Raw genomic sequence first — 24617 nt, forward strand, 5'->3', positions numbered from 1 at the left:
GCCTGATAAACATGAGCGTTACAGGATTTGTGACTGGGTGAGACATGATGATGATGATGATGATGGTGATGAGCTTGTACCTGGCTTCCATGATGGTCAGCAGATCTAAACATCCTTCAGGCTTCACAGAGTCACATTTCCACCTCCTTCATCCTTCAAAGAGCTGCAGGCTTTTTTTCTTCGACTGAAAAATTCATCAGAGTTCAGACTGCAGAGTGACATCAGCACAGGAAACTGACCCCACAGCAGCGTGCTGTTCACCAACGAGCGTTAAAAAGGAGACGAGGGAGTGGGTAAGGCGGGGCTGAGATTCTAGCGAGAAAAAGCATTTCTAAATTTCACAGATTAACATTTAAAAGTTTGAATAAATATAAAAATGTTAAATTCAGAAGGAAAAAACTGAGAGCTTTACATGAAAAAATGTATGAGAGAAAAACAGTGAAGCAACAGATGAAGTGATGTTTGTGAAGTAAAACTCATTTACCATAAAAAAGCAGCAGTTTAATATGAGTAATGTTACTTTTCACAGTTAGGTCGGAAGTGCTCAACTTATAAGAACATCATCTTCTAACCAGACCGTTAAACAACAAAACACAGAGTTTATTTCTTTGAAATCTGACGTTTTCTCTTGTGAATTTGAGCGTTTGTGGGGGTTTTGCTCCCTGACGCGCCGTCTTAGACGTTAGACGTCGAAGGAAGAATTCCCAGAATCAGCCTGGCGACATCCAGGAGGAGCAGTCCTGCAGCGGTGGGTCATTGGCTGTGTGTGTGTGAGGCACACTCGTGTGCAGTGGAGCAGGCGTGTGGTATTTGTGCTTTGAGCAGGTGTTTGCTGAAGCGAGGGGGAGCAGGAGTACTCAACCATATGTGATTGAGCAACTGGTCAATAAAGAAAGATGATGTAGGAAACAGCCCCCAAGGTCACTTCATGGAAATTCAGAATCACATCGTTTCTGAAGATCCCTGCACCAGTTTTGAACAATTCCCGTCTTTCCCACTTCTCAGGAATGACATTTCCATCCCAGATCCCGTCCCACACTGAGCCATAATCTCTGTTTTCATCGGGAACGCTCAGGCTCGAGTTTTAATAATGGAGCAAATAAATCAGATCTGTAATTAGGCGAGCTGCGATGCAAACGAGAGCCGAGCGCCACGTCTCTCTGCAAATGTACGTGCTGCAAAATGAGATGCTTTTCACAGATTTAATGCCGTTCTTCACGAGATCTCTGCTCCTGCTCAACGGCACAGAAACAGCAGCATTAGTCTGAATTCCATACGTTTAAAGTTAAATAAGCGCCGGCTCTGTCAAACCTGCGTTTCAATTAAAAAGTGGAGCACAAAGCTGCAAAGTGAAGTGCGGAGCACAGAAATGCAGAATACTAGAAGAGGATCTGATCTGCTCTAAAGGATAAACGCTGATCTGAGAGCCTTATCGCTCAGATTTTTCAATTTTCCCATGAGTGTGTAGCTATTAAGTTTAGTAATGAGAGCTGGGATCAATTCATATTTCAGACATTTACTATAAAAGTCCAAGGCCCAATCTCTGTCGTTCTAATTTCAGCTGATATATGTCACAAGCAGAGCTGCTGGTTTACGCTCGAATCCCAACAGACAACACACCGACGGCCGCCTCGGCCTGTCAGCCAATCACAGGCAGTGTTCATAGACTTTGTGATGCAGGAAGATGGCACGTCTGTGCAGTCAGGCGAAAGTTTACGAGCACTCGAGGAGCTCTAAAAGCAAAGGTAACACCTGCTGAAACAGGTGCTTTGTTTGGATTTGAAGCACAGCCTGGCTAGCAGTTTCCCTTTGTTTCCAGTCATTATGCTAAGCTAAGCTAATCTGAAGACCTGCTGGCTGCACAGACTCGAGAACTCATGAGCTTTCAGTAAGAAAGCGACGATCACGTCACCAAAAATGAGTGAATAATAACGGCTTATTACATGTGTGAACGACAGAGATGCTGCACACATGCTGCTGGAACATTAGAGAGCTCAGAAATGAAAGAATCAGACACACGGTGACGGCAATGTGGTTTAAACCACCAAAATAAAGTCACAAGTTACAGCCAGGCCTGTGAATTATCATTAGTAATTATAAGTGGCTCAGACTCGTCATGTTTAAGTTCAATAAAGCTCAAATATAACACAGCAGAGGATCTGAGTTACAGCGGCTCCAGAGCAAAAACACGACAGCAAACTCCTCTAAAGTTGGTGTCGTAAGCCACCACCTCTGTTCAAAGCTTACGACACCAAGCAGTTTAAAGAAGTCCAGACACTTTTCTTTCCAAGCTCCTTAGACTACGATGACCTGGATGACTGAGAACCTTCACAGACATACAGCCAGGAGGTTGAGCATGCAACACTCAGCCTTTGCTCGGGTCTCCTGCAGGAGGCAGACAGTTGCAGTCTGACTCAGACTGACTGGAGTCACTCTCAGAGAGATCGGCAAAGGTTTGCAAATATCTGCCGTCTAACTAAGAAACACAGACTGCCAACATGTTTCAGTCCGTCTGAGTCAGTCTGCACTGAGCACAAATCTCTGCACCGTGTCTCCCTGCTGCAGGGGCTCGACGCAGCTGCTTTTATTCTGCTTTTGTTCTGCTTTTATTCTGGTTGTCTCTATTTGTGGAAGAATTTCTGTCACATATCTGAGGTTCCATTAATCACTTTATCATCACAAACAGACTGCATGGAAATGCCACCTTGATCTCATTCGGTCACAGACTGATTGCAGATTTATTGCAGTTATAACACCGTCTTAATGCAGCAAAGTGGCTGTGGAGATGGCAGCTGGCAGCGTGGTTGCAGACTGGTCTCCGTCTCTGAGGAAACATTTTAAAGGAAACAAGTTTAGGCAAACAGAATAACTTGGGTTGTGCTGTGATCTCCAATTTGTCTCTACAAACTGGTGCATTCCCAACACAAATGAAAACAGCTAAAGTAATACCACTGTTTAAAAATGGAGATAGACACCAATTCACAAATTATAGGCCTGTTTCTCTACTTTCACAATTTTCAAAAATACTGGAAAAAGTTTTCATTAATAGACTTGACAAATTTATAGATAAACACAAAATAATAATGGACAGTCAGTATGGTTTCAGACCAAATAGATCAACATCTATGGCATTAATGGAACTAATTGAAAATATCACCAACAATATAGATCAAAGACAATGCATAGTTAGTGTTTTCATTGACCTAAAAAAAGCTTTTGACACAATTAATCATGAAATATTACTTGATAAACTGGAGTACTGTGGCATTAGAGGAGTGGTGCTAGAGTGGGTCAGGAGTTATTTGAGAGACAGGCAACAATTTGTGAAGATTGGTGAATATCAATCAGAGTGCCTGGACATTGTTTGTGGAGTTCCACAGGGGTCAGTATTGGGACCAAAGCTGTTTATCCTCTACATCAATGATATATGTAAAACATCTGATATATTACAGTTTATTTTATTTGCAGATGATACAAATATTTTTTGTGCTGGAGAGAATTCACAGCAGCTTTTGGAAATTGTCACACAAGAAATGATTAAACTGAAAACAAGGTTCGACAGAAACAAGTTATCACTAAATTTGAAAAAAACTACATTTATGTTATTTGGAAATTGTAAAAAAGATGCTGGAGCAAAATTGTTAATAAACAATGTTGAAGTAGAGCAAGTTTCTGATACAAAATTTCTGGGTGTGATAATAGATAACAAAATCTGCTGGAAACCTCACATAAAGCATATACAAGCTAAACTGTCAAGAAGCATCTCTGTATTGAGTAAAGCTAAACATTTTTTGCCTTCCAAATCACTCCGGGTACTTTACTGTTCACTTATATTGCCATAATTGGAATACTGTGTGGAAATCTGGGGAAATACATACAAAACTTCACTTCAACCACTATGTAAAATTCAGAAAAAAGCAATCAGGGTGATTACTAAAGCAGGATTTAGAGACCATACTAACATCATGTTCTTGAAATTAAAAATTCTGAAGTTTATGGATCTTATAAAATATAAAACTGCAAAAATTATGTACAAAGCCAGATACAATATGTTACCAGGAAATGTACAGAGGATGTTTTTTGACAGAGAAGGGGACTATGAATTGAGGGGAAAATTAAATCTGAAGACTCTTAAAGCACGGACAAAGGTTAAAACCTTTTGTGTTACTATTTATGGGGTGGACCTACAGCAATGTTCAAGCATTAGTCAGTTTATGAAGATGTTTCGAAAACTGCTTTTGGAAGAATATGAAACTGATAAAGTTGATCACCCATTGTATATAACTATGCTAAATTGTATCTAAATTATATCTATCACTGTAGCTATATTTATACATGTTCTCCTTGTTTATTGTGTGGGGTAAGTGATGATGGGAATTAGGTGAATAGTGGGATTCAATAGAATGTTGAGCATGGAGTAGGGATTAATAAGTATGTTATACTTCTTCCTACTCCATTTCAGACCTAATAATTGTCATTTCCTGTCATTTAGACTCTGTTTTATTTTATTTATTTTCTTTTTTTGTTTTATCTGAGCACATACGTGTGTGTATTTACATATATATTCGTATTTGTAAATGCAAGTATGTGTACTTGTGTATATATTGTTTTTTTTTCTGTATATGTCTGAAATAAAGATACAATACAATACAATACAATCTCCAACCAGTGTTGGACCAGCTGCTCGATACAGGCAGGAACAATCGTGTCTGTAAGGAGAATAATCCAAAAATACGTCAACACACAAATAAAGCATAAACGTCCAGGAACAACAGGAAACACAGACAGTGTGTTTACACTCAGGCAAAGACACAAGCAGGATGTGACTCAAATATCATGATGCCAGCAGCGCTAACTTTTGCACGCTCTCTGCAACATCTTAGCTGCTTGATGGTTAAACAGCTGCCTGTTCACTTTATAAATGAACCTTTAATCTGAGTCCAGCCAGAATGAAACTATGACAACCAACCATCAAAGGAAACAGAAACTAGGGGAAGGACCGCAGTGAGCCAGGGTTGAGCAGTGGCTGTAAAAGGCTGCGTCTGAATTCAACCCATCATCATCTCCCAACACTAAACAAACTGGTTCTCAACTGGTCATGGATGTGAGCTAAAGTGTTTAAAGCTTTACAAATGCTGCTCCATCTCCATCATCAGGGAGAGGGCTCAGAAAAGAGCCGCGGCTCTTATGGAGAGGCTGCGGGAGGTCTCGCTCCTTACTCCTCCTCGTGTCCACGGGAGGCACGCCATGTTTCAGGCCTGTTAGAAACAGTAGCACTGGTATGAAACCGGTTTATGTACCCAGAGTGCACTGCACACAGCGAGATTAAGGCTTTGTGCATCTTTGATTTTTAACATACGGACAGGACGTTGAGAGCAAAAGCCAACAAGCTGATATAGTCGGGGTTCCTTTTAACGTGAGCACGGCGGCGGTTCAGCCCGGGCCCCCGCTGCGCCCTACGGAGTCAGCCAAACTTTCTAAGACACTTCACCCCCCCACCGTACCCCCTGTAGCCTATCCCATCATGGGAGGTTTTGATTCACAGGACTGACAACCTTATTATGCGGCACACTTATTATTGATATTACACCGCAGAGGCGCGGTTGCCATGGTCACCGAGCGAGAGACATTTAATTTTCTCTCCTCCATCATCATTATCTATGGGGCCATCTGTTGTGGAAAATGAATTCAGCCTCATTTGCATGACTGATAAGCACATTCTTTATCTGTCCCACAGAAGGTCATATGCCACGGATTTGGGGACTGGAGAGAGGGAGTGAGGGGGTGAAATGATGCGTGCTCTTACCTCTGCGAGTGAGGTAAATGGGCTGTGTGTTTGTGCTGGGATGTGTGCATGTGTCTGCATAATGCATGCACATGTAATGTTTATGTATGCCCTCTTGCCATGCTTTTGTTCTCACGCCGATGCTTTTGAATTTCCATCAGCACGTGCCTCTGAGTGTGTTTGTGTACGTACCCGCCGTCATGGCTGCGTGTAGTCACTTTGTTTGCAAACTGCTCGTGCGAGTGTGTGTTCTCGTAGCTGTGGGTGTGTGTTTGTGGGATCTGTTGGTATTTTGGGTTTCAGATCTCAGAGTAAAGGCCTGTTTGCACTGCACGAATAAGAGGAACACGAGGAACAGCATCGCTGCTGTTCTAACAACTGCAATCCACGCGTCCATCCTTTTTTTCCTATCTGAGGTTGTGGTTTCAGTACACTCGGAAGGTATTCCAGACCTCCTCCTCAGACACCTCGTCCAGCTCTTCCGGGGGAGTCCTGAGGCCATCCTGGATCAGATTAGATGTATTCTCTCCAGCGAGTTCTGGATCTGTCTCAGGCTCTTCTCCCAGGAGATCCACACCCAGGTCCTGCTACAGGAGCGACTGAAACTTCCAGCTTTTTGTTGAGGTTTCCCAGCTCTGACTTGTCCGATTTCTCTCAGTCCGGCCCCCTCTCCTTGGACCAGTTTGTCTCGCAGGACTCAGTCAGGAGCTTTTTCCCCAGACACCACTGCTCTATGCAAAGCTGTCTCTCCAGGGAGGCTCGTGGAGCAGTAAGAGTCAGAGTGGCCCTGATCCACCTGCCTGTGTGAAAACACTGAAGGGATTCTCAGTGGGTAAACTTTCAAAATAAGAGTCAGGGATTGTCCAGTACAGGATGACTGTGTTGAACAAATAAAAAATAAAACAGAGAAAAGCTAAAATGAATAACCAAATATAGTTTAGCTGTAAATATACCTGAGTGTCCTGCCTAGATGAGTGTAGAGGAAAGACTGAATATTATCATCTGTTTTTTTTCATTAAAATATACCTACTGCGAGCATCGCTTTATCTTACAGTTTGGTCAAACATGGGAACAATGGTGTAATGTAAAAAGACATATAATTGTCATGTTACTGATGTTTTGATTCTATAGTTTGTAGCATTTATCAATATCGTTTCATCTGCTAAAAACCCTGGCTGATATTGTTACTTGGTTGTTTCTTCGATAATTATGTGATATTTTATGCACTGAAAAAAATTAATGCTCCATGAAATGTTTCTGCATTGGTCTGTAAATGTAATAAAACATTACATTTAATCCAGTCTGGTTGGTATACATTTAGCTCATGCCAGGCATATTATACTTGATGATTAATTATTTCTATAAATAAACCTTTGATTTCATATATTTCAGTGAACATTTTATTATTAATATTATTTATTATTATTCAGACTTATTGCTTCGTGTTTCTCGGGGACTCATTTTTGGAGTGAGGCTGTACACCTTACGTCCTTGCTAGCATTGGTTCTCTGCAGCCCAGCTGCTAAGATAATGTGGGCTCATTGCTAACAGATGCACAGCATGCTAACGCTAAGTAGCTAACTAGCTAAGAGCCCAGAGTGACGTCAAAGCTGAGCGTACGCAGACTCCAGCCCCGCAGCCAGAGCGTGCACGTCAACAGGTAACAGACTGCTACAGCAGAATCACCATGACGACGCCTTTAAAGTGTCTTTGTGCTGGTTTCATCTTTTCTTTGTGTTCACACCTAAATGCTAAGAGAAGGATCACCTGTGTCCTCGTTAGGGTGGGGATGTGTGCGGTGTGTGGGGCTGTAGGCTCAGCTTATATAGTTCAATGGTGATTATGAGACAATAAGTTTCAGGACATTTTACCGAGAAAGTAATGTAACGAGTAATGTAACGAATGACTTTGTCCAGCTAGCAATTAAGTAACACAAAAGTAAGATCTAACACATTTAGTGATGGAAAATGTGTAATACAATACTGTGTATCCAAATTATTACCCATCGCATATTTACTGAGCTGAATATAAGGTAAAAGTGTAAATGTGCAGTGTTTGTGTGGATTTTACTGACAAGTTTTTATCGTAAAGATGAAAAAATCCCCCCTAAGCTGAGGGGACTTCCTGCTGAATCAGGTGTCACATCTCCGTGGATTTGTCTCGGTGAGCAGCACGCGTCACCTCACAGGTATGAATCTGATTTCAGTTTGAGGAAATATTGATTAGCAGATTTTTGTCTATGACTGTGGGGAGTAACGAGGGCAGGTGTGATTTTAAAACCCTGTGCTGGTTTAACAATGAGGAGCCAAATCTAGTCTTACAAACACAGCAATACACACTGTGTGTGTGTTTATCCCCTGAAGCTACTGCTGTGTGTGTGTGTGTGTGTGTGTGTGTGTGTGCGCGCGCGCGCGCAGGTAAAGAGGCTCCCTGTGGGTTTGTGTGTGCTCTGGTCTTTCATGTCTGGCACATTTGTCATCCTGTTCCAAAGACCCGAGTATCGCACACACACACACACACACACACACACACACACACACTCTCTGTACTGTACATAAGTAGGGTGAAGCTTGTTATTCCTCCTCTTTCCTACTCCCAGTACACCACCAATACAACCTCTCCTCCCTTATACATTTCTCTCTCTCGGCTCATTCTTTTCTTCTTCCTCCTCCTCTTCGCCTCCCCCCCAACCCCACCCGCTCCTCTCCCTCAGTCCCAGCGAACAACAAGCCTTCACCTTCTCCCACGCTATCATCTCAAGTCCCCAAACACACAGATTGTCTTCCTCCCCCTCCTTTGGCTGCCTGGCGCTCACTTGCTTCCACTCTGCAGCAGCTGCACCTCTAACCTCAGCAGCCTCCCTCCATCCCTGCTGCAGCGCCGGGGTTCCCTTCGTTTTCTTTCACTCGGGAAGTTTTTTTCTTTAAAATTTACAGATGTATATGCGCTGCAGTTGGTGAATAAGTGATTTTAAAAAATGGCCTCATAATAGTTCAAGCGCTTTTCATTTCAGGTGAGGAGATGAATTTAAGACGGTATTTATGTTAAGTAGACTCTTCTTCATTGGCTTCCACGTCTGAGAAGAAAACCTTGAACTTGAAAAATGATTTGCAACATGATGAGTGTGATTATTAACCTTCACTTCTGCTTTTCAAGGCATTTCTGCTGAGCCTCGTATGAAATTCATCCTCAGCTGACAGAAAATCAGCCGCATAGCTGAAGCTCCAGCAGTGAGTCAGGACTCACCTGTTTAAATGCATTTTTAGGGGTGTGGCCTGTTTGATTGGCAGGTGCATGGTGGCACAGGCAGCTGTAGCTGTTAGCTGTCTGCTGCTCTGGCTGGGAGGTTATCGTACTAGAAGGCTGACCTCCAGTTTTGGTGCACAGTGAAATTCTGGGATTTCGATTGGATGTTATTGAGCATCATTGTGCGATGCTTCCTGACAGTCCATGAATGAAGGCGATGTGGTTGGACTGAAGGACTGAGGAGCACTCGGTAAGTGTTATGCAGGGATGCAGAAGTGGTGAGGTTGATGTTCTTAGATTTACTTGGTTAGGTTTGTGCACTGAAAGGCTCAGTCTAAGGGTCCTGGTACAAACTAGCATGTGGCTGCTTTACTGCTCTAAAAGACACTTGGTGAGGTTTCACCAGCGGTTGTGGTTTGAGTCCAAATCGCTCTCCACACTGATGAATGACGCTCGTGTGGACGTGTGACGAGCTGGGAGCTGGAACCGTGCTGTCGCATGTCTTTAAACACAACCTTGTCATAATAACTCTCATTTGTGACAATATTAGATATGATGAGGTGCAGAAAAGTCAACCTGGGAGCCAGAGTGTTCCCGCGAGAGCTCATTAAAGTGACAGTCAGTGAGCATCAGTTATGCTGATGTCCAGTGACAAAGAGATTTATGAAAGTAAAGACACAAACATGAATTACTCAGGGTGCACATTTTTCCCATAAACCTTTGCTCTGAGGCATTACGGTCTGAATTAAATCAAAGTGACGAGGGAATGAGCTTTGAGAACGACGAGAGCGGCTCATTAAACAGCTGAAAACAAACACGCTCTGATTTGGTAGATTTTACAGTTTGTGTACCTGCAGTGCTTCTTTGCACGAGCAAATGTTAGCAGTGGACTGTGGACATCCCACTAAGCCTTTCCTATCACAAACATCTGTCCTGTGTCTGTCAACTTTGGACAGAAAGTCTCTGTCCTTCCAGTGAAGCACGTCACTTCATTATTAGACCCCCAATAATAAATGTGAGCTGTGGTTTGTTTGGGCCGTCAGAGGCACTCAAACAGAAAGCGCTCACCTATTGGTTAATGACTTTTCAATCACAGGTCAGGAACCAATGAGTGCGTCCTGTCTGAGCCTTGGCGTGGCCAAACTTTATGTTTTATTCAGTATGAGCTGAAACAAGAGGCCGAGCTCATACAGTCATCGGGACTGTGTCCTCCTCACACGCGTCCACAGACATCGCCCCCTGGTGTTCGTGGGAAGGATTGCTGGTTTAGGTGTCTGTCTTCAATCCATATTTATGACATCATACAGTCTGTTTCATCAGTGCATATGAAACAGTTAGCAACATGTAGGCCAAGAAAAGCAGGTTTAGGTTAACATCAGGATACACATAGAGTTTTTAATGCGGGGCCTTCAGGGCAGCCGTTTGTATCATCGTCTCTAATGTGATGAAGTTGAACAGAAGTCAGTCGTGTGTGCTTTGTTTGGTGTCTCAGTCGGTCTGGCGTGGATGGCCTTCAAGTGTCTCCGACTTCCTGTTTCACGGCAGGAGAGAAATCCCACCGTGGTCTCGTCTCAGTGCTCGAGGGTCACCTGAATTCTGAAACATACTCAGGCTCTGTTTGTGGCGCCGGTGCTGTTCTCGCCGCCTGTGACACATTCTGAAGTGTTCACATCGTTAATTATGAGTTTCAGTCGTTTTCATGCAAAAAGAGTCAAAAAATAAAATAAAGTTGAACTTTTTGTAAGAACAGTTTCAGCTGTTTGTGGTGATGTTTCCTGAGAGCAGGACCTGAATTATAAGACTAACAAACTAAAACTGAAATGAGTTTAACATGGATTACAAATATTTTACATGAAACAGTCACTAAAAAATGTATGTAGAATATATTTACATGTAATTCAAACTGATTTGAAGATTTTGAAAATGTTCTTTATTCAATTTTATTTACACAGCGCCAAATCACAACAGTCGCCTCAAGGTGATTTATACTGTAAGGTCGACCCTACAATAATACACACAGAGAAACACCCAACAGTCATATGACCCCCTATGAGCAGCACTTTGGCGACAGTGGGAAGGAAAAACTCCCTTTTAACAGGAAGAAACCTCCAGCAGAACCAGGCTCAGGGAGGGGCGGGGCCATCTGCTGTGATTGGTTGGGGTGAGAGAAGGAAAACAGGATACCCGTCTTCCTTCCTGTACCTGTCTGATTCATGATGTCATCACAGTCAGGCTGGCTCTCCATCTTTATTACCTCACACTGAATCTGAACCAACATCTGGTTTGCAGATGTTTAAGATTCAAAGATCCCGTGAAGATTCACTGCTAATCTGTCACTGACCCCGTGGCTGAGTTATCCCTCGTTATGGAATAATTACCAACAAATTACAATCCAGTCAAAGCCTAAAAGGGAAACGTATCCCGTCACTGCTTCCTGTTTCCGTCTCCTGCCTTCCTTCTCTTATGGCGTCCCTGTCGGGATTTGTTTCTTCGCATGTTTGTTGGTTTATGGAGGGACGTTCTGGGTGAGACTCACCGTCTTCCCTCCGGTTCAGCGGATTTCTTGTTTGAGTAAAGTAGGGCTGCCACGATTAGTCGACTAGTCACGATTATGTCGACTATCAAAATCGTCGACGACTGATTTAATAGTCGACGCATCGTTTGAAGCTTTGTAAGATCCTAAAAGACGCAGGAATAAGTAGTAGGATTTAAGAGTGTAATAACGGACTGAAACAGAAGATGGCAGCACTGCATGTACAAGGATGCCAGCTACCGTTAAACCCCGAAGAAGAAGAAGCTGTCCCAGAATTCATAGCACGGCCCAGCTCAGTTTCCAACAATGGCGGCAGCTAGTTAGTTTTAATATTACTCTTATTATTCTTTCTGGGTCACAAAATAAACGTTTAACGTGTTTTCAGGGAGAATGTAGCTGTATAAACCTCAAATATCTGCTCAGTTTATCAAGACACCACATATTTTCAAAAGCGCTCCGACGTTTTCAGAGACGTCTGTTACCCGCTAGCTCAATAGCTAGCCGGGGGCAAGGCTCACTAGAGGCGTGAGAACACCGGACTCCCGGCAAATCGTTTTCAAACCCACCGCTGTCTTTCGCTACTCAGGTTAAACATGATATATAAGTCACTTAGATAACTTAAAAATGTTATTGTTTGGCCTTTTTTCAGTATTTTATTTGTTCCTGAGTAAATCGGTTTGGCTGAGATTAAAGTTATAGATTTTACACAGCTGAATAAACGTCAAGCAGACAGCTGATTATCAGAAGTGTGAGATGCTCGAGAATTTACTCCGGTGTCCTGTTATATTTTAGATAGCAAGGAGTTTATTAAACTTCACCGAAACAATCTGCAAATTTCATTAAAATTTCATAAACTATCATCTTGTCTTTATTTTTAGTTAGCACATATCTTAAACACTTAAAGCTGTAAGCTAATGATAGTTATATAAGAGCAGATGCTGCTGGTGCAATAAGTTGTACGTTTTACGTCCAATGGATGATGATCTGATTAGTCGACTAATCGCAAAATTAATCGGTGACTAGTCGACTATCAAAATAATAGTTTGTGGCAGCCCTAGAGTAAAGCGATCCTCGGTGCCGAGGCTCCGTGAGCAGCAGATTCACGGCAGGATTCAAACATCACAGCGCAGCGATGCTGGGCTGCCGGGTCAGCGCCTCGGTCTGCCTGATTGCTTGAGTAATTGTGCCTGATTGGCATTAGCCTATAGGTAATATGGAGCACCCCGGGGACAGCGGCGGTCCCAGCCCCCCTGAGTACTTATGGTGCCCTGCTGCGCTGCTGCAGGCAGAGAGCTTGTTGGTTGAGTAAAATGCTGCTGGATGCTTCTGATGTGTTTACTGTTGGAGCTTCATATATGCTCTGAATATTTATGTGCAAACACGAATGTATTTGAAAACGTTATTGCTCGTGTGCAGCGAGAGGCCCGATTCAGCCGCCCCAGCGGGCCAAGCGAATGAATTAGCACCTCTTGTCCAGTAAGAAACGAAGCTAATTTATACTCTAATTATGACGATGTCTCAGGGATCAAATTAACATTGTGTGTGTTTGCATATCTGTGTAAATATGGAAATCAGTGTGTTGTTATTCCCACACATGAATGTCACCCCGGTTATTGTGCACTCCACACGGCTGCAGCTCGCCCGCTTCCACGCTCATTCATCTTCTTCTCCTCTCTTAATTCTGCTGCTCAGCCAGCCTCGGAGCCTGTGATGGGTGGAGGAGGAGGAGGAAGAGGAGGATTAATTAACGGCAAGCCAGCGATGAGGCAGAGACTTCCTTTAAGTTTGCTTCCTGTTTGTGTCTCCAGTCAGACGAGCACTGAACTACGAGTGGAGCTCATTCCAGCGTTTTTAGGGCACAAACGTGTATCTGTGCTCCCCCTCCCCTCCGCCTCCTCCTCCCTTCATTTGTGCCCGTGCAGGGCCCGTGGGAAGCACTCGCTCTGGGAGCAGACCGTCTGCAGCCCTGAATAAATGTATGTGGGGGGGCAGAGAGAGTGTTGGAGGACATACATGCAGAGAGACGAGCTTTCAGCTTCCTTCAGTGGTCCCTGCATCTCCTCCGAGCTTCCTCACACGCACACACACACACACACACACACACACACACACACACACACACACACACACACACACACTCCTTCAGGGTACACCAGCCGCTCTGGAAGTCCTCTCTCTCCTTTGTTGTTTTTCTGTTGGTTGGTCTCAGCGACGGCGGAGCAGCGTGCGCCTCTATCGCCGCTTCTGTGTGTGTGTGTGTGTGTGTGTGAGAGTCTGCGAGGCGGCGTGTGACGGATACCACTAGCAGCGCCCGGGTAAGTCAGCCTCTTCCTTCCATGGTTTTTTTGAGCGTTTCTCTCCATCTCGCCTGGGATCCTCGCCTCTCTCCACCTCCTCTCCCTCTCCCGCCCTCCCTCTCTCTCTCTTATTGCTCTGCTCGCTCTCTCTCTCCCTCAGTGTCTCTCTCGGTCTGCGTTACGCCGTCTCCTCCCGACCGCGCTCTTGCCATACCTGCTTCTCTCTCTCTCTCTCTCTCCTCATTGGTGTGTCCTGATTCCTTTTTTTCCATCAGGCTCTGGGCCCCATTGGTCGTCTGCCTTCCAACCATTATCTCCACTCCTCCACCCCTCTGTCATCCTTTCTCGCTCTCCGCGCTCTCTCCACCTCCTTCCCTCATTGCCGGTCACATCTCTCAAGTCGTAAAAATGATTTGCATGCAGGAGGAGAGCGCAACTTTGCAGTGAGAGAAATAAAGGAGAGGCTGAAACCGGGAGAGCAGGAGGAAAAGTTTACTGAGAAGACTGCAGCTGGAAGGTAACTCCTGCCCGTTAACGGCTTCTCGTGTTTCTGCCGTGCCCGTAGACGTGACGGTGTGATGTTGATCGGCTGCCCGGCACAGCGAGCGTTTTGGCTGAATCAGAGCCTCGCGGTCGCTCCGGTGTCGTATCGTCTGGCTTTGTTTCTGTCATGTTGCTGCAGTCGGGCGGGCTGTTATTGCGTCAGGTATCGTGAAGAAACTTGCATGCTTCACAAGTTTGTTGTGGAAGTTTGGTGCTGAGTGCTGCTCTGCACACTCGCGCTGTGTTTGCTGGAAACATGTCTCATCTTTATGCTGCTGAATGCTGGATTATTGCAATATTTCCTCCATGTTTCTGTTCTCGAGCGCTTTGATTTGCACGCACATGTGCTGTCACTCTGATGTCTTCATGGACGAGGCTGAGCGAGGCAATCTGAAGTTCAGCTCAAACTTCAAGCACATGCTGTCCCTTCGGTCTGCTCTTCCTCCTGATGCAGATGTTGTGCGTGTGTGTCTGTATGCACTCACACAGATGCACTGCAACACGTTTCATTCTGTCATGACAAACAAAGCTCTGCTGCTTCCACAGTGAGTGTTTGTGAGCGCAGGATGGAGGCGTCACTCGGACACATCTGGAGAGGAGTCCAGACTGAGCCTGCGTCGTCTGACACATCGGTGTTTTCAAAGTGAAAGTGTGTGCAGGCTGGGATGAATTCATTTATCGGCCGGTGTCAGTAGTTCAGCAGGTTTATCCTTTGTGTTCCTCAAATCTGAGATTTAGTTGAGTTAATCTGTGATTCAGAGATAAAGTGATGCAACCTGAGAGACTCTAAATGAGTTCAGTGAAGATTTCTTTCTTTGTTTTCTGCACAAAATGGAATAAAAACTTAATAAATCCCCTAAAAAGCCCGGAGCAGTCTCTCAGTCCTGACTTTAGTGTGAAGTCATCTCAAACCTGTGAAACTGCTCTCACTGACGCTCCTACAGTTACAGTAAGAAGTGCATCTCTGAGCCGAGCCGCTCGGCGAGCTGAGGTGAAGCCGTGTTCTCCGGGATGTTCCTGAAACGGCGGCAGGAAGGAGACGGCGTGCTTGTTAGAGAGAGAGCGCGTGGCTGATGTGCTTTGCAGAGCGAGCCGAGGACAGCGAGACAGCTGAATGTGATTAAATTATAGAGGGAAAGCACGCTACCTGGTCTGACTGAGACCAACACTGCGGGAACCCCCTCCTCCTCCCCCCTCCCATCTCCTCCTCTGTGTGGTGTGAAAGTGAAAGAACCCGGGGAGGCTCGTCAGAGAGGAAGTCAGGTGTTGATGCTGAACGTGGACTCAGTGTAACGAGTCACGGCATCGACGAAGACATGGGTGGGGGTCTTTACTGCTCGGCAGCCTAATGAACGAGCAGGAAAAAGCCTCCCGGGGATCCCCTTCATGCAGCCGCCAGGGTGGGGGTGTGGGGGCAGCTGCGTGCTAATATTAGCTTCCATGTTGAATGGCTGGATCCCACACGTGCGGTAACACAGAGCATGACTGTGCGCTGAGGCTGGACCGCCCGTGTGGTCACACGCTGACGTAAAAACCTGTTGCTTTCAGCGTGTTATACTACCACTCACCACTAGGAGGCGGCGCCTCTTTCGAGGGGAGTGAGGCGGGAATTAAAGCCACAAAACCTCTAGTACAATCAGAGCTCTGCTCACTTCCTGTTCCACAGGGGGCGCTCTCGAGCTCACTGTGTGGACGTTGTTGACAGGAGAGCTCGAGACAGTAGAAAAGATTCTATTTGCAGATGTCTTGCAGGTTTCTATTGTAGTGAAAAACCATTCGTATTCACTCCTGCTCGCTGATGTCAGAGCGCCCCCTGTGGACAGTAAACCCGCAGTCAGAGCCGCTCGTTAAAGGGAGGGTTAAAACCCGATTATTGGCGGGCGCGATCGATGGATTCAAGTGAAACGTGCTCTGTGGTTGAAGTTTCACGTCGGGTGGTTTTTTAATTTGTCGGTTCATCTGTGACGCTCATGTTTCTGCAGGCGTGTCCTACTGAGATAAATAAAGTTTTTCTCATACAGGAAGCAGAAAAAATGAAACAGTGACACGTTCACGACGCAGATAATTTCTCTGTTATCATCTCGCACTGTTTCTACGCTCAAACAAAATCGCAGAATAAACAAAGTGAAAGTTTGATGAACGACTCACAATGAGGCAGCGTTTCTGTGTGTTTGATGCTTTTATTGTTTCATATTATAAAACGACGTAAAGTGTATTTAAAGGCAGAGATGGATCAGCGGTGAGGGTCAGCTGACGGCTGTGGGAATGCGAAACGCTCCGTACAAGGCGACTGCAGCACGAGCTGCCGCTGCTGTGAGCGAGAGCGGGAAACGGCGTCCGAAGTTAAAAATGAAAAAATATTTGTTCCCCGAGGCGAAGTTTGGAAAAACTAAAGTATCATTTCTGGGAGACGCAGTTTCAGGTCGCACGTCTGCAGCACATCTGTTCCTTTAACATGAACCTGATTATGCAACACATGCTGAAGATGACAGAATGATTCCTGTAGAAGAAAATAATCACTGTGACGGCACAGCAGTCAGTGTTCCACTCACTGTGGACCTGTGGACTCCCACACACACTCCTGTTTGTAAAGTTAACAGTTAAAAAAATCTGTTTTTTAAATTCAGCTTACCGTGAAAAACGAAACAGCTGATTTATTTCTTATTCAAATGTCGAATTTATCATTTACTTCATCCTGAAGCTGATCGGGAGTGCTCTCATCATCATCATCATCATCATCATTAGTATTGTTGTTACAGGTGTTTGAGGTGCTGTAGTAGCTGCGTATCGGCGTCCTTTGTTCTCCAGAGTTCATGTGATGTGTTTGTTTCTTCATAATTGAAAGTTTTATGTGCAAACGATGAAATTATGGAACGTCTGCGTCCACACTCGGAAAAATCTGGGAGTGGAAACGATGATGTCGATCGTGCATGTGTATGAGTTTACTGATGAAAGAGTGTGTGGACAAATCAGGTGACCCTGGTCTGCACCGCCGGGGCTCTCGTTCCTCGGGATGAGTCGCAGGTTCGGCAGCGGCCGATCTCGGCTCAAACATTTAATCACGATGTGGATCTTTGGTCTCATTCGGATCATTCCGAGCTCGCTGTGCGTGTCTTTGTGGGAATCAATGCGGTCTTCCAATCAGTCTCCGTGACGGGCTCGGGCAGAGGGGAGATTGATCGATTCGAGCCGACACGTCGTCGATGCCGACATCTACTCGGTGTAGGATGTGGCTGCTCGCGCGTCCTTCGCACACGCACTCCTGCGGCGGCTGATTAATTATGCCGCTCATCAGTCAGAGCTGGATTCACGAGTTGCAGCAGATACTGTAAAACATCAGCAGCGTTTCCAGGATGCTGTATTCAATGTGATGGTGACGGGACGAGGTGACACGAGCCAACAACAATTCATATCGAAGGTTATTATGATCACAAAGTCGCTGCTCCAAGACCTGGGATCCTTTCATTCCCTCCTTTGCCCCATCGTTTACATGCAAATCGAACTGTGTGCATATCCAAAAAATCTACAGTTATACAGGAAAGAATGAATGAAACAAGGAGACATACAGAGAACTAAACAGGAAGAACACCGAGGGAAAGAGGAAGTACACAGGAAGGTTACAGAAGACTGAAAAAGAAGGAAGTAACACAGAAAGTGAGGAAAAAAGGATACATCAGGGAAGCGAAGAAAGGAAGCATGCAGGGAACAATGATATAAAGGGGAGGAGAAAGAGGAAGGAAAGAAGGAAGAATGCTGTAGAGCAGGAAGGAGGTACGGCATACAGGAAGAAAATGGGAAGGAAAAGCATACAAGATGGAAGAAAGCTTATAAGAAGTAAGGTAGGAAAGAAGGAAGTATACAGGAAGTTAGGAAGAAAGGACACATAAACAAAGAAAATGGGAGGTAGGGAAGGATACTGGACAGGAAGTAAAGAGGCGTGCAGAAAACGGGAAGAAGGCATGTTCTGGTAAAAGAGGAAATGAGGAAATGGGAGGTTTTGGATGTGTAATTAGAATATCAGGTAGAAGCACTCGTGTAACTGTTAGCTGTCGTGTCAGGACTGAAGTCCGACAGCAAAAGGTTAAACCGCTTGTTAGTGGATAGAAAATCGTATTACACGTGGCGGTTACCACCTGGATGTGGTCGTCCGTCCCCCCGTGTGAAAAAGGTCCACAGAAAACAGAGTACAGGGAGTTTCAGTGTGGGTATCCCTCCAGAGACACACACACACCTTCGTGCCTTTCCTCGGGGAAAACGCGATCTATCTCCTGGCGGGCAGGCCAATTAAAAACCAATCAGGCTGCTTGGAGTGCGCTGGTAATGGGAAAGCCGAGGCAGTGAAGGAAGTGCGGCTGATTAATGGACATTTTCACCTTGTGGCATAACAGCCTGCCACAGGCATCCATCACCTCGGGGGACGACGCTGGCCCCACACCTATCCCGACCGGCTGACGCGCTGTAAGAGATGTGCGACGGCGTGCCTGATGAGGCTGCGGGAGCTCCGCGTTAACCTGCCTGATCAGCAGGCCGCGGCGGCGGCGTCACGGCTACAGCTGCTTGTTTCCGTGTTCACACATCAGAGGACACGCTGCTTGTGTTAAACGTACATTTCTCACGTATTAGTTATAATAACGTGAGCCTTCCAGTGCTCGGTGCGAGCACGATGAGCAGCTGGAACACTTCCAGTGTTTTTGTTGCTCCGGCGGGTCAGAACCGGACTTTCCCACAGGCTGCAGACACGCTAACGGGGGGTCGGGACGCTCTTATCCAGCGCAAACACCGTGTTTGTGCCGTTGCACGGCGGCGAGCATTCAAAAGGAAAGTATTAAACGGTGTGAGCCGAGCTGGTTCCATTTCAGGAGCCGCTGTGACCTACTTCACACAGCCCGGCAGCGAGCTGTAAATAAGGATTTTCATAACCTGCTTTGGCCTTTTCCCATTAGAGCCACGACGGTGCCTTGAAGAATATTACAAAGAGGTGAGGAGCAGCTGTTTAGAGCGCTGCTATGATATCATCAAAGCGCTGACCTCCAGACTGCTGGAGTCTTTGTCATGCAATTACAATTAGCTTTAGCACCACGTTTAGCATCAGCGATAGGACGGGACGGAGGGCGGGGGGAGTAATTGAATCTCTGTGTGCGCGGCTGCAGTTCAAAGTTGATGCCACTCGGTTTGTGTGTCTATCTGCTGCCTCGCAGTGGAAACGCATTTATTTCAGCTCCGGCTTAGTTTGCAGATCTTTTCCAGTCGAATCAGCGGCCACGCTGGCACCTGTTGACATTTAGTTTCTCTCTAAACAATGAAACGATGAATCATTAAAGGAAATGTTTCAATCACAGCAACACCCGCCTCCTCGCTAATGACGCTGCTGCGTCATTACCGAAAAGTCAAGCAAGACGCCAGAGTCTTCGGGTCAGAGCGGTTACATCACTGCTGCGAGAGAGGCCGCATGTCAGGGGGAGGGTGGAAGGGACCAAGGAAGGAAGGAGACCAAAAGCACACAAACCAGAACGGAAGGAAGGAAGTGTACATGAAGGCAGGAAAGTCAGGATGTTACACAGGAACGAGACATATAGGAAGGAAACAAGGAAATAGGAATTATGAAGGAAGAACATATACAAAGAAGGAGAGATAAGCTTAAGGAAAGGAAAGAAGAAAGCATACATAAATAAAGAACGAAGGGAGGGAAGGATGTATGATACAATAACAAAGGAAGGAAATACATAACTAGGGAAGAAAGGAAATATGGATATTGAAGGACATTAAGGAAAAAGGATATACGGAGGAAGGATTAAAGTATACAAACAAAGAAAATGAATGGATACAGGAAGGAAGGAATTAAGGATACATAGAGAAAAATCTAGAAAAAAGAAGGAAATGAGGAAGGCAGAAAAGAAGGAAGGAAGGATGTACAGAGAAAGGACATACAGAAGTAAAAGGAGGCAGGAATTGAAAAAAGGAAGAAATGAAGGAGGAGAAGCTAAAAAAGGAAGTGTCAGGGCAGTACATGGGAACGTGGCGAGATATTGGAAAATGATTACCAAACAGGCATCCATTATTCAGCAGGGCAATCAGGGAGGGCACGCGCTCCTTATTTATGCCAGCGCTGTAAATCAGATTTGTCGGTTTTGATCACTCTAAAATCTCCCAGTCACACGCGGGCAATATTGGGTGAATATTACACTGTCTAATGGGTAATTGATGACGGCATGTGACACCGGTCGAGACGAATGGACGGCCTGCAGGAGCGAGGAGGAGGAGGTGGTGGTGTCGGGAGAGGAGCTGATTGTTCTCTTAACTGAGGAAGGAAGGAAGTGAAGAGGGAGGCATCAGGGGGAAAAAGGAAGAAAGGATACATTAAGGAATGAAGGATGCTTACAGAAAGGAAGGAAGTATAGAGAAACTGGGAAGGAAGCATGCAAAAGAAAGTAAAGAAGTAAACAGACAGGGAAATGGAAGGATACAGCATAGGAAGGATAGATACAGGGAGGAAAGAAGGAAATATAAAAGGCTTTCAGGTAGGAAGGAATTGTGGAAGGAGGGAAGCAAGGCAGGAAGTGTGGAAGAAGAAAGGAAATATACAGGAAGTAAAGGAAATCCTGGAAGAAAGGAAATAATCACAGAGCAAAGAAATAAACAATCAAAGAAAGAAGAGAAGCTTGTAGGAAGGAAGAACAAAAGTCTGCAAGGAAGGAGGGTATTATTAAGGATTCAGGAGAAAGGAAGCATGTATGCATAATGTTAGGAAGAATAGAAGGATGGACAGCAGAAGACATACATGATGAAGGAAGGACAGAAAGAAGGAGGGAAGGAACTAATGATGTGAAATATACAGAGAGGAAGAAGGAAAGGAAGGAAGAAGTATGCATTAAGGGAAGGAAGGAATTAAATATGCAGGAAGGAGGAAGGGAGGATGGATGCATGAAAGAGGAAGGAGAGAAGGAAGCATGAAGGAAGCATGATGCTATTTTGTTGCACAGATAAATGTTTAGTGTGTGTGTGTGTGTGTGTGTGTGTGTGTGTGTGTGTGTGTGTGTGTGTGCAAATGTATTTGTGATTGATTCGTGCGTGCTGATGCCCTGGTGCTGCAGCGTGGCGGCGGGCGGACGTGATGTGCTCTGAGTGGCGCGTCTCTGCGAGGGTGGCCTGACCTCTGCCTTCAGCTCCGCTTCACAGGAGCAGCAGCAAATGAGAGGTGTCATGGCGTGACAGCGCCGCGGCCCTCTTTAGGACTGACGGCCCGTCTGACGCGCTCGCATGAGGACTGAATGTGCAGACCGGCGGCGGGGGAGGGGCATGCGTGCACACACACATGCAAATATGCAACAGTTGGAACATAAACAGACACGGGTGCATAAATATTGACGGTGTGGCGGAGTCCGGGCAACACGGCGCAGATCAATAGCTGTGTTTCGTGAACATGCAGCTTTTGTTTGGGGAAACAATGATTTGGCTTCAGTTGTGACCACTTAGCGCTCACGCCTCGCTCCGACAATCAAACTCCGACGCAGACGGGATTGTGTCAGGCAAACAAACGGAGCTCCGAACTCGTCGGGCTAATCTGGGTTTGTGTCGCGCGCCTTTGAGCTGAATCAATCGCCTTGTTTGGAGTCCTGAAATTGTGTTTTTGTTGCTGGTTTTTGTGACGTGTTGTCACAGAGGCTCGGTTATCAATATATGAATCACACAGAAACACAGAGCAATCTCAGGACCGAGACATCGGGGTAAGAACAGTTAGTCTGCCTCTGCTGCTGTAACTAAACTCACATATGTTATATTTAATTTCACTGTTTCAGGAGAATAAGAGAAAAGATCAGAATAAGCCTCAACTGAAACCTGCAGTTCCTCTAATGTCCAGCAGGGCGTCAGTCCCCGTGTTACAATAAACACGTTAACAGCCTGATACAGAAAATGGTCGCTATATATCATTTCCCCTTTCATAACAGCTGTTTACACTGAATTAAGGCTTAAAGTTTACGTTATTAGGGGCGTGGCCTCTTTGACAGGTGCAGACACAGGCGGCTGTAGCTGCTAGCTGTTTGCTAGCTTCACCTGAGCTGGACCTCTGGGACGTGTTTGTGCCGTTGGAGCATTTTTAATGACATCATCTGACCAATACCATGGCTGCTGTGAGGTTACTGTACTAACAAACCGCCCAAGAAGGCGGAGCTCCAGTTTGCTGAGTGAGATTTGAGGATTTTAATTGGATGTTATTGAGCACTAATTAGGAGGTACCTGCGTCTGTCTTTCAAACTACAAGCCGGGAGTCAAACTCTGAATGTCCCCATAAAACAAAGTGTATGCAAATTTCGTAAAAGTAATTTTATGACTTTTACGAAATATTATACGAGATTTGTAGTGGTGAACGATGTCTTCAGTTGGAGTCTGTGGCATCTGTGGGCACGGCGTTATGACCCCGCTCGCTTCTGGCTCCACAGACACAACACGCCTTGTTGCCAAAATCAGGTGGTCAAAGGGGTTTGCGGTAGTGTCTGCCATCTTTTATATACAGGTTGTGAGTGAATCAGTGTGTTAGCAGACGAGGTGCTGCTCAAACTAAACTAGGGCATATCCACCTGCCACCTGCAGGCCTCCCCAGACACAACCCCCTGAAACCGCTGACGAGGCACCGCTGGGCCTTCCTCCTGACACACACACACACACACAGACACACACAGACACACACAGAGTTCCTCCTCATGTCCTTCCTCTGCTCCTTCTGTCATTCCCTTTATCTCTCCCTCTCCCGTCTCTCCTCTCCTCTGGCTGCACTGCATCTCTGCTCATTGTTATCGGTCTCTGTAACAGGATTTTCTCCGTCCTGCCGGATGATTAGTTCAAATATAACTGTGAAGGGGTGTGATGGGGGGGGGGTGCGAGTTTTGCCTTCATTTCTTCATCTCAGTTCAGTGGTTAACGAGGGGGATGGATCACATATTTACTGCTAACAAGGGGGATGCCATCGTTTCTCATTCTCCCTCACCGAGTGCGCCCCACAGTCCCATGCATAATAAATCAGAGCGTGTGTGCCGGCGCCGGCCTCTGCATACAGACAGGAGTCACGGTGTGTAGTGTGATCTGCTACAAAACACAGGAGGAACGTGAAGCCGCGGCGCGGTCGGGTCGTCGCCGGCTCTCGGCTAAAACGCTCCCGTTCGCTTTGCCTCTGTCAAGCTCCTGCATCCCCCCGCCCTGGATAAATACCGCTAGGCGCATCACTCCTTTAGTCTTAACCCCTCGCCACTGCCGCGCGAGAAGCCGCTGCCCCGCTCGTGTAAGTGACCTAATTTTCCTGCTCGGCCCAGCGTTTTCCGATGTGAGCCGTTCCAAAATAGCTTGGCTACAGCAAAGCGTGGCAAACTCATTTCCATCTTGCATAACAGAGACCAAACATCCCCCCCCCCACCCTCCCTCCCTCCTTCCTGGGCTCAGTGGCGAGATGGCACACTCTCTCACAGGCTGCATCTCAGCTTCCCACCTCAGTGCATGAGGACGATGGTGATATTATCATTTTCACTTATTCATCCCAGCGTTTGTGCTTTATGTCCTGACTGTAGGCCCGATTCGGCCCATCACATTATTTAGAGACGCGGTGCAGGTTTAGTCCAGGATATGGAGCGCCGTGCTACAAGCATCGGGAGGACATATTTCAGGCACAGCTGATTCTGTGACCCGCGCTATGTCCCATCAAAATAACCATTCAGATGCTATTGAAAGCTCTCTGCGCCGCAAACCCGGCGTAATATCACAGCACGGCGGCATTACGGAGCAGTATAACATGCAGCAGGGCCGTATCTCCTCGCTGTCATTGAATTGGCTTTGGATGGAGATAATGAGGAGTGGGGGGGCTGAGAGAGGAATCATTATTTTACCCATGGCTGCGGCGCTTCTTAACAGGGTCTGTAGGGCGCCTTCACAAAGCTAATGTAGAGAAATGGAAACAGATGGAAAGCATGATTATTTGATCTGCCTAGACCGCTCAGAGGCAACAGAGTGGGCTGTATACGTCTGCGCGTGTGTGTGTGTGTGTGTGTGTGCGTGCAGTGACTGACATGCATTAATGTGCCCGGGTGTGGGTGGCTATTGTTTGCGTGTGTTTTGCGGTCCATCTGTTGCCGTGTTTTTGAATGCAGCACGCGTGCTTCTGAGTGCGTTCGCGTACTCATCGAGTAAGAATAAGATTGTTTCACGCTGCAAACATATGGCCTCTAAT

General features: G+C 45.9%; 1 protein-coding gene across 8 annotated transcripts in view; it reads left to right on the top strand.

Annotated features, from left to right (window-relative positions):
* The first annotated feature begins 13495 nt into the window (after positions 1 to 13495).
* The window catches only part of myt1lb (myelin transcription factor 1-like, b), a 108300-nt gene continuing 97178 nt past the window's right edge, over positions 13496 to 24617 (top strand). For 3 of the 8 annotated variants that reach the window (XM_084914404.1, XM_084914410.1, XM_084914412.1), the window contains exon 1: positions 14000 to 14378. The gene's annotated coding sequence lies outside the window, so the exon portion shown is untranslated. Of the gene's footprint in view, positions 13880 to 13999; positions 14379 to 24617 lie in introns of those variants that run through there. The other 5 variants (XM_084914408.1, XM_084914411.1, XM_084914409.1 and 2 more) reach the window with 3 other exon arrangements.

Source organism: Perissodus microlepis, chromosome 19 (genome assembly GCF_051167445.1).
Source record: "Perissodus microlepis isolate ML-2025 ecotype Zambia chromosome 19, ASM5116744v1, whole genome shotgun sequence".
NCBI lineage: Eukaryota > Metazoa > Chordata > Actinopteri > Cichliformes > Cichlidae > Perissodus > Perissodus microlepis.